Source organism: Penaeus monodon, unplaced genomic scaffold (assembly GCF_015228065.2).
Source record: "Penaeus monodon isolate SGIC_2016 unplaced genomic scaffold, NSTDA_Pmon_1 PmonScaffold_844, whole genome shotgun sequence".
Lineage (NCBI taxonomy): Eukaryota > Metazoa > Arthropoda > Malacostraca > Decapoda > Penaeidae > Penaeus > Penaeus monodon.
The window spans coordinates 7,501-30,000 of NW_023663704.1; the positions used below are offsets into that span (position 1 = coordinate 7,501).

Here is a 22,500-nt window from a genome sequence, read left to right on the forward strand (position 1 = left end):
GAGGAGGGAGAGGAGGAGAGAAGAGAAGAGAGGGGAAGGGAGAAAAAAAGGGGGGAAGTGGAGAGAAAAGAGAGAGAGAGAGGAGAGAGAGAGAGAGAGAGAGAGAGAAAGAGAGAGAGAGAGAAAAAAAAGAAGAGGAGAGAGAGAGAGGAGACATAGCAAAGGAGAATGGACAAGGGGGGGAAAAAAGAGAGGAGGAAAAGAGGGAAAAAGGAGAGAGAGAGGGGGGAGGAGAAAAAGAGAGAAAAACAGCCAGATAAACTACGAGTGCAGGTATTTGTGCGTGCGGTGTGTAGTCCTGTGATAGTGTGATGGTTCACCTGTGTTACTATTTGGGTGTTCATCTCTTGTTATTATTTTGTTTCCCCCGTGTTATAGTATGTTCCCCCCCCCTCCGTGTTACAAAAGTTTGTTCACTTCCCCTTTACTAGTGTGTGCCCATCCCCCGTTTTCTAGTCTATGTTCAAACCCGTTTTTACTTGTGTGTGTTCACCCCATGTAGAAATTTGGGTTTCACCCTCGTGTTACAGTTGTATAGCGGTATCATAGATTTTGAAGTTCCCACTCGCGTGCTTTAAACTTTGTACATTTTGAAAATAAGGAAAACAGTTAAATCGTTTCCCTTATCTTAGGAGCGTTCTAACTGTTTGCACGACGACGTCGCCCTCAAAAAAAAGGGACTTTAAAAATTGCTTTATAAACATAGACATCCCCTTTTAAAATGGAATGATCTCTAAAAAAAAAAAAATGGAATGCCCTTTAAAAAAAAAAATGTACATGCCCCAAAAATTTTTTTCAAAATTATTTTTAAGGCAGCATGATTGTGGCTGATTTTTTTTATGACTTGGATGGGGTTATAAAAACCCTGCTTATTTTTTTTTTTTTTTTTTTTTTTTTTGAGATGTCAGCATCGCGTTCACTTTGTTCGTTAAAAATTGAAAAAAAATATCGATTTGTGTAAAGTCTTTCAAATCTAACAAAATATGATTTCAAATATCATCAATAAAACTTCATAATTTGTTTATTTAGTTTTTTGAAGTGTGTTAAAAAAAATTAAAATGGGTAGGCTGATCATATAAACAATAATTTTAAAATAGTTTTAAAAATCAAAATGTTGTTACAAAAAGATATCAGTCTTTTAAAGTATTACTGAATGTGTACACTGTAAATTTTATAAATTTCAACTTATTTGTAATATAAATAGGTAATGCAAGAATTGTTTGATTATCAATTTGAAAATAAAAACCATAAGAATCAAGGATTTACGACTATGAAAGTAAATTTGTTAAATTAACACCTCTAGTACCTATTAAACTTATTTACCTTAATTTAGCTAACCGTCTTTTAACGCTTCCCCTAGGCTTGTTCTTCTGGCAATAACTTATCAGATCCATTTGTATTTTATGTACAATTTATCTTATTTTTTTTTGCTTTTATTGTGAACTAGTCGTTCAACTTGTTTTAACACATGGTTGCAAGAATTGTTTGATTATCAATTCTGAAAATAAAAACCATTAAGAATCAAGGATTTACAGACTATGAAAAGTAATTTGTTAAATTAAACACCTTTATGTACCTATTGAACTTATTTACCTTAATTGAGCTAACCGTCTTTTAACGCTTCCCCTAGTGCTTGTTCTTCTGGCAATAAACTTATCAGATCCATTTGTATTTTTATGTACAATTTATCTTATTTTGTTTTGCTTTTATTGTGACTAGTCGTTTCAACTTGTTTTAACAACATGGTTGCAAGAATTGTTTGATTATCAATTTTGAAATAAAAACCATTAAGAATCAAGGATTTACAGACTATAAAAAGTAAATTTGTTAAATTAAACACCTCTATGTACCTATTGAACTTATTTACCTTAATTTAGCTAACCGTCTTTTAACGCTTCCCCTAGTGCTTGTTCTTCTGGCAATAAACTTATCAGATCCATTTGTATTTTATGTACAATTTATCTTATTTTGTTTTGCTTTTATTGTGATCTAGTCGTTTCAACTTGTTTTAACAACATGGTCTCTGAATGTGAACACTCTCCTCATAAATATACATAGACACACACACAAATAAACTCTCTGCGAATCTGTTAGGGCATGACCCGATAACGACAGAAGGTGGAATATCATTTTACGAAGTAATGTTATCAGCGAGGAACACTCTAAATGTATACAATAATATAAATGTACGTGCAGTGACTGTACAGTTTCAACAATCTAACCTTTACAATGCCCTTCCTTGTCTTCATATTTAATGAAGTTTGATCCATTGGCTGTCGCTGATCATAGTCGTACATTCCTGAAATCAACAAATACGGTGATTTGTCTCTGGACAGCCAGAACCCAACAACTAACCAATAAGTTTCACCCGTATTGGCGAGAAAATAGCTGACGTCCCAATTAGCCTAACCGCATAACGAGACTGTTTACCGACAAACGATCGTTAATTATGCTGCTTGTCAACATAATGGATGACCCAATTAGCCTAATTATGCAGCGAGACTGTTTACTGACAATAATTTCCATTTATGCTCTAATGTAGTATACTAAACGCACTTTTATCATTTGTGCATGTGTATAGCACATTACCCATATATGGATCTGGAAATAAGATTCCGGTTTATTCACTTAGATATAACATAGAAACTAGACATTTTATAAAATTCAAACACTCCCTAACGATATATCGTTAGTAAGTACCTAGTATGGCTGTTTTCATTAACGGGTTTAAGAATAACGTAGTAGAAAATATATATATATATATATATATATATATATATATATATATATATATATATATATATATAATATATATATATATATATATATACATATATATATATATATATATATATATATATATATATATATATATATATATGTATATTCTATACACCTCATGGTAGATTCACTCCAGCCTTCATTCAAAATACCGTATATTAAAACACCAATTGTGTCTATGAGTATAGGATTGTTTGTATCAGCATCAGCATCGTCGTCACTTGCAGTACACGATGCCATTTTCCATAACATTGTTCACGGTATATATCTTCTTTTTTGAAAATAGCAAATTGTCATGCTCCTGTACTTTTTTTATACCGTTAATGACAAATAACGCTTGATTCCGTATCTGCAGTATGCGGTGAATAACATCTTCCCCAAAAAATAGGAGCTTATAATCAATATAGTCATACATTATTGCAATTAGAGTAGTTTACCTCTCAATATTATAGCTCTGAAAAACTTCAAAGGATATTTCGAAATGTCCTCGATGATATCAGGTAACCGACTCCTGTCATAGGAATCTATATATAAGACAGCTGAAAGAGTATCGTTCCCTGTGTGTCCTCGTCCTTTACTTTCGATGATAACAGTTTTCAATGACCGCTGCTGTGAGAATATAGCGCTTTATTTTGATACACATACGCCTTTCCGCCGTTATAGATATCGCTAGTATTTACAGGTTCTTCGCCAATAGCGACGCGATCGTCGTTTCTTTGTATTCTCCCTCTCACGATGGTATTGGTTTCACAATTTGGTCTGACTTCGACTTTCACTGTAGGGAAATGTAACAGATATTCTGCAGCATTAGATCTCTTCAAATTTACGGTTATTCCCTTTTCCATCAATAATCCCAGTGCACAGTATAACGTTAAACAGAGAGCTTCTTCAGACGCATGGGTTATTATTACGCCATCGTCTCTGTACGACGATTTAATACCGTCTCTGTCAGAAAGATCATGTGTCGATATCGGATAACCGGCTTCTGTCAGTGCGTTCAGTAATCCCACCATTGATGAATAGTATATCTTTCCGTATTCTCTCATTGTCAGGTAATGTTTTTCGTTGTCTCATATAGTCATCGTTGTTATTTATTCATAAAATTATATTCACGTTTATCGTGATAAAAGATTTTTTTTAAACTTAGTATTCTCACCATAGACGAATAGTATATCTTTCCGCCTTCTCTCACTGTCAGGTAATAATATTTATTATCTTATATATAATCATCGTTGTTATTTATTGCTAAGAGTTTATATACACGTTTATCGCGTGTATATTATTACGTGTGTATATGTGTCTGAGTGCCATGTTATAACCGGTAGATATATATATATATATATATATATATATATATATATATATATATATATATATATATATATATATATATACACATATATGTGAAAGGAATGGAATAAAACGATTGAATCCGGTTAAATACGTAAACATACATATGAATATTATTAGGATACAATAGCTCTGCACACATGTTTGATGTCTCTTCTACAGATGGGGCACTGTCTCAGGGATACAGCACAGGAAACGCACGTAACCATATGTGAGCACGGAAGGAACACTATAGCTATTTCACTGTCCATGCACACTTTTACATGTGCGATCTTCACGCATCCGTTCGAGTTCCTCTTTCAGCTGTTCATCTAAAATGGAAAGATGATAGATACAAGGGGTTAATTTTTGATAATAATAAGAGTGATAATAGCTAACACAAAAACAATAAAAATAATAATAATAGTAACAATATGTTCATCTATAATAGTAAAATTTAAATAATCGATCATAATATAGTTTATACTTACAAGATTGTCTTGACTTAAATTCTTCTTTTCCTCATATCCCTCCTTTTTCTTCATATCCCTCCTTCTCTTCTTCACTAGCCTGTGATATGATTTGTTTCTACTTTTTGCAAAATATGGTTTGCTTCAGTTTCGGTATTTTCTCGTTCAGATATGACGATGATGATAACGTTATTCAGAGGTGCAGTAGGGAATATAGAAGCCTGTTGTCGTATTATCTCAGCTGTAGATGGAAATACAGAAGCCTGTTGTCGTATTATCTCGGATGTAGATGGCAATATAGAAACTTGTTGTTGTTGAGATAATAGTTCAACCTCGGTAGATTCGGATGGAAGCGATTGAATACTTGCAACCCGATTCCTCATGGTTTCAGACGTTGATGGGAATATCGGTGCTTGTTGTTGAAATATCGAAGATGAAATATCAGTCTCGCCATATGACGGCTCACACTCTGTACTTTCAGAACGATTATTTGCAACCCGATTCTCTGTTACGCTCATTCTATGTATAACATCTTCAAGGCAAGGCTCTATAACGAAATACGGTTCGCCGGTTTGTTCAACCCGATCTTTAAGGCAGGCCCTGACTATACAACTAGGATATCCCATTTCCAGTACACGCTTGACGACACCCAAAACTCATCAACAGATCCAATTCTTGTTCGGATACGGATTGCACCTCCGTTGGACTATTACTGCTACCGGAAGCAGCTTTATCGATACCCGAATATATAGTACTTGCTGTGCGGGTGTACGGTGGATGTTCTTGCTGGACCTAAAAGAAATTATAACAGTGTTAATGTTATAGTAATAGTGATCTAATAATAATGATTATAAAACAACAATTAATAAAAATATCCAGCAAAATAAGATACAATTAAGAGATGTATACATACTTCATTGATATAGTCCTGGCCTTTCGTCAATAAGACAAATCTTGCATTTAGGATACCATCTAGCGTGTTCCTTCCAAGGTATGTCGCTAGATATCCAATTGCGAAGACCCTTACCGCAGTGGAAACAGCAAACCCATGATCACTCAGACCTATGAATATAATAACAGTAACTGTTACCTCAAGTGTTTCTTTTGCAAAAGTATTTAATGCTTCTTTTGATAGAGAAGACGCAATCAATTCCAGAGATCTTAATAAGCTGATGCTGTTATCAATATTTAACACCTGTAATGAATCTACTATTACCGATATACGTAAACATATATATATTATATATATATATATTATATATATATATATATTTTATATATATATATATATATAAAACGTTGTAACACAGTAGAAAAATCCAGCTTCGGCAAGATCTCGTGCATGCAGACCGAGGATGGGCCATCCTTCGACATAGCTCTTCAATCGGCTATCTAATGTCGTGAAATCACTTCGTTTCGGTCCAGAATGCTGGTAGAGACCAGTTTCATCCGGAGATCCTCCTGTGAGACGAAACGATAGCAGGGAATAAATCTGGATTGAGCTCACGGGTAAAGAGTTAGATACAGTGTTCATAAACACTAATCAGCGATAAAAGATACCAAACTACTCACTGCATTCGGGATACGATCCGGCCATATGTCTTGACGAAAATCTGCAAGCGTCGGCCTCAACACGTCTTGATCCGCAATCGTCCAGACTCGCATGTAGTACCGGTAACCTGGCTAAGATATTGCCTTGAACAATGGGAACATTTCCAGTTGGCTGACCCCTAATAAAGGGGCAGTGGGGAAAATGGCGTTCATGTTCTCCTCTTGGCGTGTCAGTTTTTTCCCAGGCTCCAACTATCCCTCTGCAGAAGATACCGCACAGTGATCATCTTTCCTGAGATAGAAAAAACCCGTCGGCCGCCAATTCTGACGGTTTCAGCATTCATGAGGCCAGTCGATGAAGGTTCCTAATCGCTTTTCTTCGTATCTTAGACAATCGTAGCTGACGAACGGCATGTTCCTGTATACTCTAGTGGTATCGATGGGAGATATCTCATGTTCGCTGAACGTGGTTAACCGATATTCTTCCTGCTGCAGAAAACTGTTAGGATGTGATATATCCATCGTCTTCGGTTACATTGATCTGGCACTAGCTATGAAAACATTTCTTATTGACGAATTAGAGATCTTCTCCCGATGTAAAATATGTTTACACTACACTTAAAAGTACAGGAACCGGAGGAGGAGAGAGTCGAGTCGAGTCTAACTCTTTATATCATCAGTCGGTGTTTATATAGCTAGGCCATGTTTCTAAAAAAACATGTCCAGTTTTTAAGATGTGTCCACTTTTAAAATATGTCCACTTTTAAGACATGTCCAGTTTTTAAGATGTGTCCACTTTTAAAATATGTCCACTTTTAAGACATGTCCAGTTTTTAAGATGTGTCCTCTTTTAAGACATGTCCACTTTTAAGACATGTCCATTTTTAAGACATGTCCATATTTTAAAACATGTCCATTTTTTTTAGACATATCCAACTCTCAAAGTAAGTTTAAACGGCTATTTTCCGTGATTATAATAAACACGACTCAATAAAGACGAATCATAAGAATAGAATATGTATTGCTGTAGATTCAAAGGGTCGTGATCAATTTATCGTTTCGATGGGCAACAGACAAATTCTGATACATTATAATGTGATTTTATACAGTACGCATACACACACACACACAAAACTATATAAACGTGTGTATTGTGCAGCTACATCATATATCGAACATCAGTCTATACTACACGATTCGTAGAGCAAAATGTCTGATCCAGGGAACATGGACAATGCAACTGATATTGATCGTGATCTTACCCGTATGTGCGAGGAGACACATCGAGCAAAAAAAATGGGGATTGTGATCAATATGTTCCACCATCCAAAAATAATGCAAAAGCTGGTTTCTATGAACTAGATAAGAGACTGATTTGCTTCAGATGTGGTTTAAAACATCGATATCGATGACATTGGAAAAACTGATGACATCGTGGAAATTCACCACGACACGCTTCTACGTCTCAATATATAACAGAAAAACATTTAACTAGCGCCTACTGTGATTTTGCAATGGGAAAGGTAAACCCGGGAATGTACCTATTCGTATAAATAAGATTATAAGTAAGATCATCGGTCATCAAGAAACAGATAACGAAAAAACAGCTGTGGTAACAACGAAGGAAGAAGCCATGGAGCTAGTGGCGAAGAAGACGGTGGAGATTCACGCGAGTCGGAAAATGACAGTTCCTCGAGAATCAGTGCTGGTAACATATTAGCGGAGATGGTATCGAATCGTATTCTGGACCAGAGCACGAAAATTTCGTAACGCCAAGAAGTCGCAAATACACCTATGACGATTGGCCTCTGGGAGATATAATGCTTCCCAAAAGACTGATAGCTGCTGGATTCTTTTATTCGGGTAAACCTCTTTAGACAAATTAGACAGTCGTGAGGCTTATAAATATATAACATTTATTTTAGGATCGAAGCATCACTATTGATACCAATCTTCCGTTTTCAGGGTACGGCGACCATGTAAATTGTTTCCACTGTGGTGTTGGTATCCCGCAATTGGGAAAAGGGTGATGACCCATGGACATAACACGCTATGGTTTGGGAAACCTGAGTGTCATTATGTTCGAACCTTAATGGGACAAACATTTATCGATACGGTAAGATATTATGTGCTCCAGATATTCTAATATATTCTTTCTAGCTTGCAATAATGCGGTTATAATAAAGAGATGTATATTTTTCAATATGTATCATTTGATTATAGAGTGTTAATTTTAACCAAACTTTTACTTTCAAGGCAAAGACGGTCAAGAATGTGCTTTTTAGAAACCTACTCGTGAAAGAACTTATTCTGTAACGGACGAAGATTGGAATGCTGTTATGGGTCTGGATATCACCAAAGATTTGCTGATGTCACTCTTTCCAGTTGCTGCGTCAGAGATTGTGTTCGAGAACAGATTCTAGTTCATAAAATCCCATTTATTACCAAACATGAAGGTCTTTATTATGTGAGAGAGAAAATAGTAGCATACGGTAATATGGATATAACCTTAGCAAAAAAGATCAGCCGTATGAGCACGGAATATATTCAAAATTAAACATGCGGTATATTCTGTGATGTATTTTTTGATGGACCTTAAGAGAATATTCATCATGAATCGAGATGTAGATCGGAATGGCTCTATTGATTTATTCAAACCGGATCAGTCATTATTTCTGTTCAGACAACCTTCATATAACCCTGTCGCAACGCCGATGTATCAATATCGATTATCGTTCACTATTCCGCATCCATCTCATAATAGCGATTTTAGATTTCAGCAGGAATATCGTCTAGCATTAGAGCAACTTAATAGAGGGCTACCTGTTCATGTCACAAATTTATATTTCCGTGAGAGGGATAGCATCTCCCTCTTTGATATATGGAATCACTTGATTCGGCTTTCTATAATAAACAATGACAACAATAGGAGTAGTGGCAGCAGTAATAATAGTAGTATAATAGTAGTAGTAGTAGTAGTAGTATAGTAGTAGTAATGATAGTAACAATTATAATAAAAATAATAATGATAATAATAATAATGACGATGATGATATGATTGATGATGATGATGATGATAAAAATTCCTATGATATATTCAGTGTGATTAGGGAACACCACCAACGCCAGGAAGATGAAGAAAGAAGTTCTGAGATAAAAGGTAATACCCTATGTTGTAGAGTAAATTATGTGTCTTTGAAAAGAAAGTGATGTACATATGTCTTTATATGTGTGTTATATTCTGCACATATAACTTTCTTTATTTACAGAGGCTCCTGACAGTGTAATTGGCGATCGATACTTATGCAAGATTTGCTTGAACTCTTGCGTAAAAACGGTTACTCTTCCCGTCGTCATATGTCGTGTTGTGGTAATTGTATAGTAACTCTCTATACAATTATAGAGTGATATCCTGAGTCCCTCCTCTACCTGGAGTACTGGAACGGACCCCCTAGTAAGCCTAATAGGGGATGACGCTGACTGTCCTTAATTGTCCTAAGCCACGCGAGTGCCCGCGGGGTGGGCAGGGAAGTACCGAGACAAGGGAAGAACCCCCCAGCGCACGACCGAGCGCGCTGGTAGCATGGCACGACCGAGAGCCTCCCACCTTTTGTCGGGTCGTCGTGGCTCAGTCAGTTTAGGCTCTTACTAGCTGACCCTGTGGACTGGGGTTCAAACCCCCTTGGGATCGTCTCCCAAGTTTCAACCCGGATCCTAAAACCAGGTCATAGAGTGGCCCGAACCTTACCCATTGGTGGTGGTTTGGCAAGGGATAACCCATTCGCTTTGGTTGGCACGGTCTCCTGAAAAGGATAATCACCTAAACCATTAGACTGTCCTAGAGAAGCCCCTTGCGTGGGTTCCCAGGCGAGTGATATCCTGAGTCCTCCTCTACCTGGAGTAATGGAACGGACCCCTAGTAAGCCTAATAGGGGATGACGCTGACTGTCCTTAATTGTCCTAAGCCACGCGAGTGCCCGCGGGGTGGGCAGGGGAAGTACCGAGACAAGGGAAGAACCCCCCAGCGCACGACCGAGCGCGTCTGGTAGCATGGCACGACCGAGAGCCTCCCACCTTTTGTCGGGTCGTCGTGGCTCAGTCAGTTTAGGCTCTTACTAGCTGACCCTGTGGACTGGGGTTCAAACCCCCTTGGGATCGTCTCCCAAGTTTCAACCCGGATCCTAAAACCAGGTCATAGAGTGGCCCGAACCTTACCCATTGGTGGTGGTTTGGCAAGGGATAACCCATTCGCTTGGGTTGGTACGGTCTCCTGAAAAAGGATAATCACCTAAACCAATTAGACTGTCCTAGAGAAGCCCCTTGCGTGGGTTCCCAGGCGAGTGATATCCTGAGTCCAACAATATTATTAATAATAATAATAATAATGATAATAATAATAATAAAGATCATCATTACAATATAGTTTTATTTCATAATCCTTAACAATTTTGATTGTCTTGGTGAACATTTCAAATGGAATTTTCCTAATTCCATCACAGTTATTCTTGATATATAAACAGAGGCAATTGTCATCGTATGTCAATTCAGTTTCATAAATAGAAATAATATTACCATTATTTTATTACATTACATGTTTACAACACCATATTTATTATACATCATCTGTCTATATGAAAAGTATGTTTCATTTACAAATATAATTTTTAATAATAATTATTTAGGCCAATTTTCTTATTGCTATTATTCATAGTCTCGGAATTGTTTCTCACAGTCATGTTATTGTTCATATATCTATTTGTAGTATTGTTATTATCACTACTGCTACTACTGCTACTACTACTATAACTACTACTACTACTACTACTACTACTATATTACTACTACTATTACTATTATCGTTATTATCAAAGTCTTTACTACTGTTATTCTTATTCTTATTTATTTTCTTATTCTTATTATTATTTTCTGTACTTCTTATAGGACTTTTCTTTCTAAAACGGTTCAGAGGTCCTCCAGGTTTCCATCCGTCAAGTAACCATCTTCTCAATTCGGTGTTTAATTCCATTCTGGCTATCGTTATATTTTTCTTTTTCTTTATTTTACTGTTTTTCCGGTTATGTATATTGTTAGATTTCTTTGACATCACGGCGATATTTGTTGCGAGAACCACCCATAAGGTAATTATGATAAAATGTGTTTATATAGGTTATTTCTAAAGACATGTGAATATTCTACTAATAAACTCACATCATATTATCGATATCGCATTCTGTAAGAAAGTCCATACCACACATGGTGGCAATGTATATTTCAAATGGTTTTTCACCAAAATCTTTAGTACTGTGTGCATGTATATGTGTGCATGTGAGGTGATTGTTAAGGGAAGAATTGTTAAGGCAAGAACATGCAATATATTTTCTGAGTCGTCCTTTTCGCACAGTTGAGTGTTTAGGTTACATCGAGTGCAAGCGTTTTTGATATCAACTGATATCTAGCGATATCATCACGACATCATATCGAAATATCATCAGAGAAATATGGCTGTTGTAGCGAGTCATTCGCCAACATCTCTTGACGATTCACGGTGCGAAATTAAGGGAGTAAAAACATTTATCGACTGGTCTTTCAACTGGTTGATGAGATCTAAATACATTACAAGAGGTGAACACGAACATCAATTTTCATACTGTGTATACATTTACGTATGTTCCCATATATATATATATATATATATATTTTATATATATATATATATATATATATATATATATATATATATATATATATATATATAATTTTTTATTTTATTTTTTATCTATTTATTTACTTTTTATTATTATTAGGAAGAGAATAATATTTACATATAAACTGACCGACTGACTGAGCAATTGATTCATAAAAGTTTAATTTTATTTTAGATGCCAAGCACGCCGCCGCCGAACAATACACGTGGAATATGTGATGCACAAAACGACTAGAGTCATTCAAGAACTGGCCAGAGGATATGACACAGAAACCATTCGATTTAGCAGAGGCAGGATTCGTTTCAGATGGTAAATAAGTTACATTTTGTATGAATATAATATTCTTAATATGTTTTAACACATTATTGTTCATAATATATATCACGCATGTATAATATATCTAAATAGTCTATTTTGTCCATGTAATAAACAGCGCTCTCATTTTTTTTTTTTTTTTTTGGTTCAAAATGATCGCGTTTACTGTTTTCATTGTGGAATGTATCTAGAAGAATGGGAAGAAGAGCGATATACCTTGGAAAGAACATGCTATCTGGAATCCGTACTGTCATATATTAGAATGGTAAAAGGTGAGGAATTTATTAAGAGGCGAAGGGCTATCATTGTACTGAGACGGAGTGATTATCCTTTTCAGGAGACCGTACCAACCAAGCGAATGGGTTATCCCTTGCCAAACCACCACCAATGAGTAAGGTTCGGCCACTCTATGACCTGGTTTTAGGATCCGGTTGAAACTTGAGAGACGATCCCAAGGGGGTTTGAACCCCAGTCCCACAGGGTCAGCTAGTAAGAGCCTAAACTGACTGAGCCACGACGACCCGACAAAAGGTGGGAGGCTCTCGGTCGTGCCATGCTACCAGACGCGCTCGGTCGTGCGCTGGGGGGTTCTTCCCTTGTCTCGGGACTTCCCCTGCCCACCCCCGCGGGCACTCGCGTGGCGGAGGAAAAAGTAAGGACAGTCAGCGTCATCCCCTATTAGGCTTACTAGGGGGTCCGTTCCAGTACTCCAGGTAGAGGAGGGACTCAGATATCACTCGCCTGGGAACCCACGCAAGGGGCTTCTCTAGGACAGTCTAATTGGTTTTAGGTGATATCCTTTTCAGGAGACCGTGCCAACCAAGCGAATGGGTTATCCCTTGCCAAACCACCACCAATGGGTAAGGTTCGGGCCACTCTATGACCTGGTTTTAGGATCCGGGTTGAAACTTGGGAGACGATCCCAAGGGGGTTTGAACCCCAGTCCACAGGGTCAGCTAGTAAGAGCCTAAACTGACTGAGCCACGACGACCCGACAAAAGGTGGGAGGCTCTCGGTCGTGCCATGCTACCAGACGCGCTCGGTCGTTGCGCTGGGGGGTTCTTCCCTTGTCTCGGTACTTCCCCTGCCCACCCCCCGGGCACTCGCGTGGCTTAGGACAATTAAGGACAGTCAGCGTCATCCCCTATTAGGCTTACTAGGGGTCCGTTCCAGTACTCCAGGTAGAGGAGGGACTCAGGATATCACTCTATAATTGTATAGAGAGTTACTATACAATTACCACAACACGACATATGACGACAGGGAAGAGTAACCGTTTTTACGCAAGAGTTCAAGCAAATCTTGCATAAGTATCGATCGCCAATTACACTGTCAGGAGCCTCTGTAAATAAAGAAAGTTATATGTGCAGAATATAACACACATATAAAGACATATGTACATCACTTTCTTTTCAAAGACACACAATTTACTCTACAACATAGGGTCTTACCTTTTATTTCAGAACTTCTTTCTTCATCTTCCTGGCGTTGGTGGTGTTCCCTAATCACACTGAATACATCATAGGAATTTTTATCATCATCATCATCATCATCATATCATCATCGTCATTATTATTATTATCATTATTATTATTATTATTATTATTATTATTATTATTACTACTACTACTACTACTACTACTACTACTACTATTATTACTACTATTAATACTGCTGCCACTACTCCTATTGTTGTCATTGATTATTATAGAAAGCCGAATCAAGTGATCCAAATATATCAAAGAGGGAGATGCTATCCCTCTCACGGAAATATAAATTCGTGACATGAACAGGTAGCCCTCTATTAAGTTGCTCTAATGCTAGACGATATTCCTGCTGAAATCTAAAATCGCTATTATTGAGATGGATGCGGAATAGTGAACGATAATCGATATTGATACATCGGCGTTGCTACAGGGTTATATGAAGGTTGTCTGAACAGAAATAATGACTGATCCGGTTTGAATAATCAATAGAGCCATTCCGATCTACATCTCGATTCATGATGAATATTCTCTTAATGTCCATCAAAAAATACATCACAGAATATACCGCATGATAATTTAGAATATATTCCGTGCTCATACGGCTGATCTTTTTTGCTAAGGTTATAACCATATTCCCGTATTGCTACTATTTTCTCTCTCACATAATAAAGACCTTCTTTTTTGGTAATAAATGGGATTTTATGAACTAGAATCTGTTCTCGAACACAATCTCTGACGGCAGCAACTGGAAAGAGTGACATCAGCAAATCTTTGGTGATATCCAGACCCATAACAGCATTCCAATCTTCGTCCGTTACAGAATAAGTTCTTTCACGAGTAGGGTTTTCTAAAAAAGCACATTCTTGACCGTCTTTGCCTTGAAAGTAAAAGATTGGTTAAAATTAACACTCTATAATCAAATGATACATATTGAAAATATACATCTCGTATATATAACCGCATTATTGCAAGCTAGAAAGAATATATTAGAATATCTGGAGCACATAATATCTTACCGTATCGATAAATGTTTGTCCCATTAAGGTTCGAACATAATGACACTCAGGATTCCACATAGCGTGTTATGTCCATGGGTCATCACCCTTTTCCCAATTGCGGATACCAACACCACAGTGGAAACAATTTACATGGTCGCCGTACCCTGAAAACGGAAGATTGGTATCAATAGTGATGCTTCGATCCTAAAATAAATGTTATATATTTACTAAGCCTCACGACTGTCTAATTTGTCTAAAGAGGTTTACCCGAATAAAAGAATCCAGCAGCTATCAGTCTTTTGGGGAGCATTATATCTCCCAGAGGCCAATCGTCATAGGTGTATTTGCGACTTCTTGGCGTTACGAAATTTCGTGCTCTGGTCCAGAATACGATTCGATACCCATCTCCGCTAATATGTTACCAGCACTGATTCCGAGGAACTGTCATTTTCCGACTCGCGTGAATCTCCACCGTCTTCTTCGCCACTAGCTCCATGGCTTCTTCCTTCGTTGTTACCACAGCTTTTTTTTTTCGTTATCTGTTTCTTGATGACCGATGATCTTACTTATAATCTTATTTATACGAATAGGTACATTACCGGTTACCTTTCCCATTGCAAATCACAGTAGGCGCTAGTTAAATGTTTTTCTGTTATATATTGAGACGTAGAAGCGTGTCGTGGTGAACTTCCACGATGTCATCAGTTTTTCCAATGTCATCGATATCGATGTTTTAAACCACATCTGAAGCAAATCAGTCCTCTTATCTAGTTCATAGAAACCAGCTTTTGCCATTATTTTTGGATGGTGAACATATTGATCACAATCCCCATATGTATTTGCTCGATGTGTCTCCTCGCACATACGGGTAAGATCACGATCAATATCAGTTGCATTGTCCATGTTCCCTGGATCAGACATTTTGCTCTACGAATCGTGTAGTATAGACTGATGTTCGATATATGATGTAGCTGCACAATACACACGTTTATATAGTTTTGTGTGTGTGTGTGTATGCGTACTGTATAAAATCACATTATAGTGTATCAGAATTTGTCTGTTGGCCCCATCGAAACGAAAAATTGATCACGATCCTTGAATCTACAGCAATACATATTCTATTCTTATGATTCGTCTTTATTGAGTCGTGTTTATTATAATCACGGAAAATAGCCGTTTAAACTTACTTTGAGAGTTGGATATGTCTGAAAAAATGGACATGTTTTAAAATATGGACATGTCTTAAAAATGGACATGTCTTAAAAGTGGACATATTTTAAAAGTGGACACATCTTAAAAACTGGACATCCCTTTTAAAAGTGGACATATTTAATTAAGAGAGGACACACCTTAAAAACTGGACATGTTTTAAAAGTGGATATATTTTAAAAGTGGACACATCTTCAAAACTGGACATGTCTTAAAAGTGGACATATTTTAAAAGTGGACACATCTTAAAAACTGGACATGTTTTTTTAGAAACATGGCCTAGCTATATAAACACCGACTGATGATATAAAGAGTTAGACTCGACTCGACTCTCTCCTCCTCCGGGTTTCCCTGTACTTTTAAGTGTAGTGTAAAATATTTTACATCGGGAGAAGATCTCTAATTCGTCAATAAGAAATGTTTTCATAGCTAGTGCCAGATCAATGTAACCGAAGACGATGGATATATCACATCCTAACAGTTTTCTGCAGCAGGAAGAATATCGGTTAACCACGTTCAGCGAACATGAGATATCTCCCATCGATACCACTAGAGTATACAGGAACATGCCGTTCGTCAGCTACGATTGTCTAAGATACGAAGAAAAGCGATTAGGAACCTTCATCGACTGGCCTCATGAATGGCTGAAACCGTCAGAATTGGCGGCCGACGGATTTTACTATCTCAGGAAAGATGATCACTGTGCGTGTATCTTCTGCAGAGGGATAGTTGGAGCCTGGGAAAAAACTGACACGCCAAGAGGAGAACATGAACGCCTATTTTCCCCCACTGCCCCTTTATTAGGGTCAGCCAACTGGAAATGTTCCCATTGTTCAAGGCAATATCTTAGCCAGGTTACCGGTACTACATGCGAGTCTGGACGATTGCGGATCAAGACGTGTTGAGGCCGACGCTTGCAGATTTTCGTCAAGACATATGGCCGGATCGTATCCCGAATGCAGTGAGTAGTTTGGTATCTTTTATCGCTGATTAGTGTTTATGAACACTGTATCTAACTCTTTACCCGTGAGCTCAATCCAGATTTATTCCCTGCTATCGTTTCGTCTCACAGGAGGATCTCCGGATGAAACTGTCTCTACCAGCATTCTGGACCGAAACGAAGTGATTTCACGACATTAGATAGCCGATTGAAGAGCTATGTTTGAAGGATGGCCCATCCTCGGTCTGCATGCACGAGATCTTGCCGAAGCTGGATTTTTCTACTGTGGGTACAACGTTTTATATATAAAATATATATATATATAGATATATATATATATATATATATATATATATATATATATATATATATGTTTACGTATATTGGTAATAGTAGATTCATTACAGGTGTTAAATATTGATAACAGCATCAGCTTATTAAGATCTCTGGAATTGATTGCGTCTTCTCTATCAAAAGAAGCATTAAATACTTTTGCAAAAGAAACACTTGAGGTAACAGTTACTGTTATTATATTCATAGGTCTGAGTGATCATGTTCGCTGTTTCCACTGCGGTAAGGGTCTTCGCAATTGGATATCTAGCGACATACCTTGGAAGGAACACGCTAGATGGTATCCTAAATGCAGATTTGTCTTATTGACGAAAGGCCAGGACTATATCAATGAAGTATGTATACACCTCTTAATTGTATCTTATTTTGCTGGATATTTTTTATTAATTGTTGTTTTATTATCATTATTATTAGATCACTATTACTATAACATTAACACTGTTATGATTTCTTTTAGGTCCAGCAAGAACATCCACCGTACACCCGCACAGCAAGTACTATATATTCGGGTATCGATAAAGCTGCTTCCGGTAGCAGTAATAGTCCAACGGAGGTGCAATCCGTATCCGAACAAGAATTGGATCTGTTGATGAGTTTGGATGTCGTCAAGCGTGTACTGGAAATGGGATATCCTAGTTGTATAGTCAGGGCCTGCCTTAAAGATCGGGTTGAACAAACCGGCGAACCGTATTTCGTTATAGAGCCTTGCCTTGAAGATGTTATACATAGAATGAGCGTAACAGAGAATCGGGTTGCAAATAATCGTTCTGAAAGTACAGAGTGTGAGCCGTCATATGGCGAGACTGATATTTCATCTTCGATATTTCAACAACAAGCACCGATATTCCCATCAACGTCTGAAACCATGGGGAATCGGGTTGCAAGTATTCAATCGCTTCCATCCGAATCTACCGAGGTTGAACTATTATCTCAACAACAACAAGTTTCTATATTGCCATCTACATCCGAGATAATACGACAACAGGCTTCTGTATTTCCATCTACAGCTGAGATAATACGACAACAGGCTTCTATATTCCCTACTGCACCTCTGAATACAACGTTATCATCATCGTCATCATCTGAACGAGAAAATACCGAAACTGAAGCAAACCATATTTTGCAAATAGTAGAACAAATCATATCACAGGCTAGTGAAGAAGAGAAGGAGGGATATGAAGAAAAGGAGGGATATGAGGAAAAAGAAGAATTCAAGTCAAGACAATCTTGTAAGTATAAACTATATTATGATCGATTATTTAAATTTTACTATTATAGATGAACATATTGTTACTATTATTATTATTTTTATTGTTATTGTTGTTAGCTATTATCATTCTTATTATTATCAAAAATTAACACTTGTATTTATCATCTTTCCATTTTAGATGAACAGCTGAAAGAGGAACTCGAACGGATGCGTGAAGATCGCACATGTAAAGTGTGCATGGACAGTGAAATAGCTATAGTGTTCCTTCCTTGCTCACATATGGTTACGTGCGTTTCCTGTGCTGTATCCCTGAGACAGTGTGCCCCATCTGTAGAAGAGACATCAAACATGTGTGCAGAGCTATTGTATCCTAATAATATTCATATGTATGTTTACGTATTTAACCGGATTCAATCGTTTTATTCCATTCCTTTCACATATATGTGTATATATATATATATATATATATATATATATATATATATATATATATATATATATATATCTACCGGTTATAACATGGCACTCAGACACATATACACACGTAATAATATACACGCGATAAACGTGTATATAAACTCTTAGCAATAAATAACAACGATGATTATATATAAGATAATAAATATTATTACCTGACAGTGAGAGAAGGCGGAAAGATATACTATTCGTCTATGGTGAGAATACTAAGTTTAAAAAAAAATCTTTTATCACGATAAACGTGAATATAATTTTATGAATAAATAACAACGATGACTATATGAGACAACGAAAAACATTACCTGACAATGAGAGAATACGGAAAGATATACTATTCATCAATGGTGGGATTTCTGAACGCACTGACAGAAGCCGGTTATCCGATATCGACACATGATCTTTCTGACAGAGACGGTATTAAATCGTCGTACAGAGACGATGGCGTAATAAAAAACCCATGCGTCTGAAGAAGCTCTCTGTTAACGTTATACTGTGCACTGGGATTATTGATGGAAAAGGGAATAACCGTAAATTTGAAGAGATCTAATGCTGCAGAATATCTGTTACATTTCCCTACAGTGAAAGTCGAAGTCAGACCAAATTGTGAAACCAATACCATCGTGAGAGGGAGAATACAAAGAAACGACGATCGCGTCGCTATTGGCGAAGAACCTGTAAATACTAGCGATATCTATAACGGCGGAAAGGCGTATGTGTATCAAATAAAGCGCTATATTCTCACAGCAGCGGTCATTTGAAAACTGTTATCATCGAAAGTAAAGGACGAGGACACACAGCGAACGATACTCTTTCAGCTGTCTTATATATAGATTCCTATGACAGGAGTCGGTTACCTGATATCATCGAGGACATTGCGAAATATCCCTTGAAGTTTTTCAGAGCTATAATATTGAGAGGTAAACTACTCTAATTGCAATAATGTATGACTATATTGATTATAAGCTCCTATTTTTGGGGGAAAATGTTATTCACCGCATACTGCAGATACGGAATCAAGCGTTATTTGTCATAACGGTATAAAAAAAGTACAGGAGCATGACAATTTGCTATTTTCAAAAAGAAGATATATACCGTGAACAATGTTATGGAACTGGCATCGTGTACTGCAAGTGACGACGATGCTGATGCTGATACAAACAATCTATACTCATAGACACAATTGGTGTTTTAATATACGGTATTTTGAATGAAGGCTGGGGTGAATCTACCATGAGGTGTATAGAATATACATATATATATATAATATATATATATATATATATATATATTTTGTATATATAATATATATATATATATATATATATATAATATATATATATATATATATATATTTTCTACTACGTTATTCTTAAACCCGTTAATGAAAACAGCCATACTAGGTACTTACTAACGATATATCGTTAGGGAGTGTTTGAATTTTATAAAATGTCTAGTTTCTATGTTATATCTAAGTGAATAAACCGGAATCTTATTTCCAGATCCATATATGGGTAATGTGCTATACACATGCACAAATGATAAAAGTGCGTTTAGTATACTACATTAGAGCATAAATGGAAATTATTGTCAGTAAACAGTCTCGCTGCATAATTAGGCTAATTGGGTCATCCATTATGTTGACAAGCAGCATAATTAACGATCGTTTGTCGGTAAACAGTCTCGTTATGCGGTAGGCTAATTGGGACGTCAGCTATTTCTCGCCAATACGGGTGAAACTTTATTGGTTAGTTGTTGGGTTCTGGCTGTCCAGAGACAAATCACCGTATTTGTTGATTTCAGGAATGTACGACTACTGATCAGCGACAGCCAATGGATCAAACTTCATTAAATATGAAGACAAGGAAGGGCATTGTAAAGGTTAGATTGTTTGAAACTGTACAGTCACTGCACGTACATTTATATTATTGTATACATTTAGAGTGTTCCTCGCTGATAACATTACTTCGTAAAATGATATTCCACCTTCTGTCGTATCGGGTCATGCCCTAACAGATTCGCAGAGAGTTTATTTGTGTGTGTGTCTATGTATATTTATGAGGAGAGTGTTCACATTCAGAGACCATGTTGTTAAAACAAGTTGAAACGACTAGATCACAATAAAAGCAAAACAAAATAAGATAAATTGTACATAAAATACAAATGGATCTGATAAGTTTATTGCCAGAAGAACAAGCACTAGGGGAAGCGTTAAAAGACGGTTAGCTAAATTAAGGTAAATAAGTTCAATAGGTACATAGAGGTGTTTAATTTAACAAATTTACTTTTCATAGTCTGTAAATCCTTGATTCTTAATGGTTTTTATTTTCAAAATTGATAATCAAACAATTCTTGCAACCATGTTGTTAAAACAAGTTGAAACGACTAGTTCACAATAAAAGCAAAACAAAATAAGATAAATTGTACATAAAATACAAATGGATCTGATAAGTTTATTGCCAGAAGAACAAGCACTAGGGGAAGCGTTAAAAGACGGTTAGCTCAATTAAGGTAAATAAGTTCAATAGGTACATAAAGGTGTTTAATTTAACAAATTTACTTTTCATAGTCTGTAAATCCTTGATTCTTATGGTTTTTATTTTCAGAATTGATAATCAAACAATTCTTGCAACCATGTTGTTAAAACAAGTTGAAACGACTAGTTCACAATAAAAGCAAAACAAAATAAGATAAATTGTACATAAAATACAAATGGATCTGATAAGTTTATTGCCAGAAGAACAAGCACTAGGGGAAGCGTTAAAAGACGGTTAGCTAAATTAAGGTAAATAAGTTCAATAGGTACATAGAGGTGTTTAATTTAACAAATTTACTTTTCATAGTCTGTAAATCCTTGATTCTTAATGGTTTTTATTTTCAAAATTGATAATCAAACAATTCTTGCATTACCTATTTATATTACAAATAAGTTGCATTATGTAAAATTACAGTGTACACATTCAGTTAATACTTTAAGAGACTGATATCTTTATGTAACAACATTTAGATTTACTATCTATTTAAGATTTATTGTTCTATATGTATCAGCCTACCGATTTTATCATTTTTATAACACATCGATTCAAAAGACTAAATAAACAAATTATGAAGTTTTATTGATGATATTGTGAAATCATATTTTGTTTAGATTAGAAAGTACTTTACACAAATCGCATATTTTATTTCATATTTCTAACTGAACAAAGTGAACGCGATTGCTGACATCTCAAAAAAAAAAAAAAAAAAAAAAATGTAAGCAGTGTTTCTATAACCCCATCTCGAAGTCATAAAATATAATCAGCCACAATCATGCTGCCCTTCAACATTATATTTCGAAAAATTTTAGAGGGCATGTACATTTTTTTTTAAAGGACATGTCCATTTATTTTTTTTTTAGAGATCATGTCCATTTTTAAATAGGCATGTCTATGCTTTATAAAGCAAGTTTTAATGTCCATTTTTTAGAGGACGACGTCGTCGTGCAAACAGTTAGAATCGCTTCCTAAGATATAGGAAGCGATTCTAACTGTTTGCCTTTATTATTTCAAAATGTACAAATGTGTTAACGCACGCGAAGTGTGGAACTTCAAAATCTATGATACACGCTATACACACTAGTAACACGAGGGTGAACACACATTACTAACATGGGGGTGAACACACACAAGTAACACGGGTTT

At 36.3% G+C, this 22,500-nt stretch overlaps 2 pseudogenes; one reads left to right on the forward strand and one right to left on the reverse strand.

Moving 5' to 3' along the window:
- Positions 1 to 4,675: 4,675 nt before the first annotated feature.
- LOC119571874 lies at positions 4,676 to 6,653 on the reverse strand (annotated as a pseudogene).
- A 9,650-nt stretch (positions 6,654 to 16,303) lies between these two features.
- LOC119571875 lies at positions 16,304 to 18,720 on the forward strand (annotated as a pseudogene).
- The last annotated feature ends 3,780 nt before the right edge of the window (positions 18,721 to 22,500 follow it).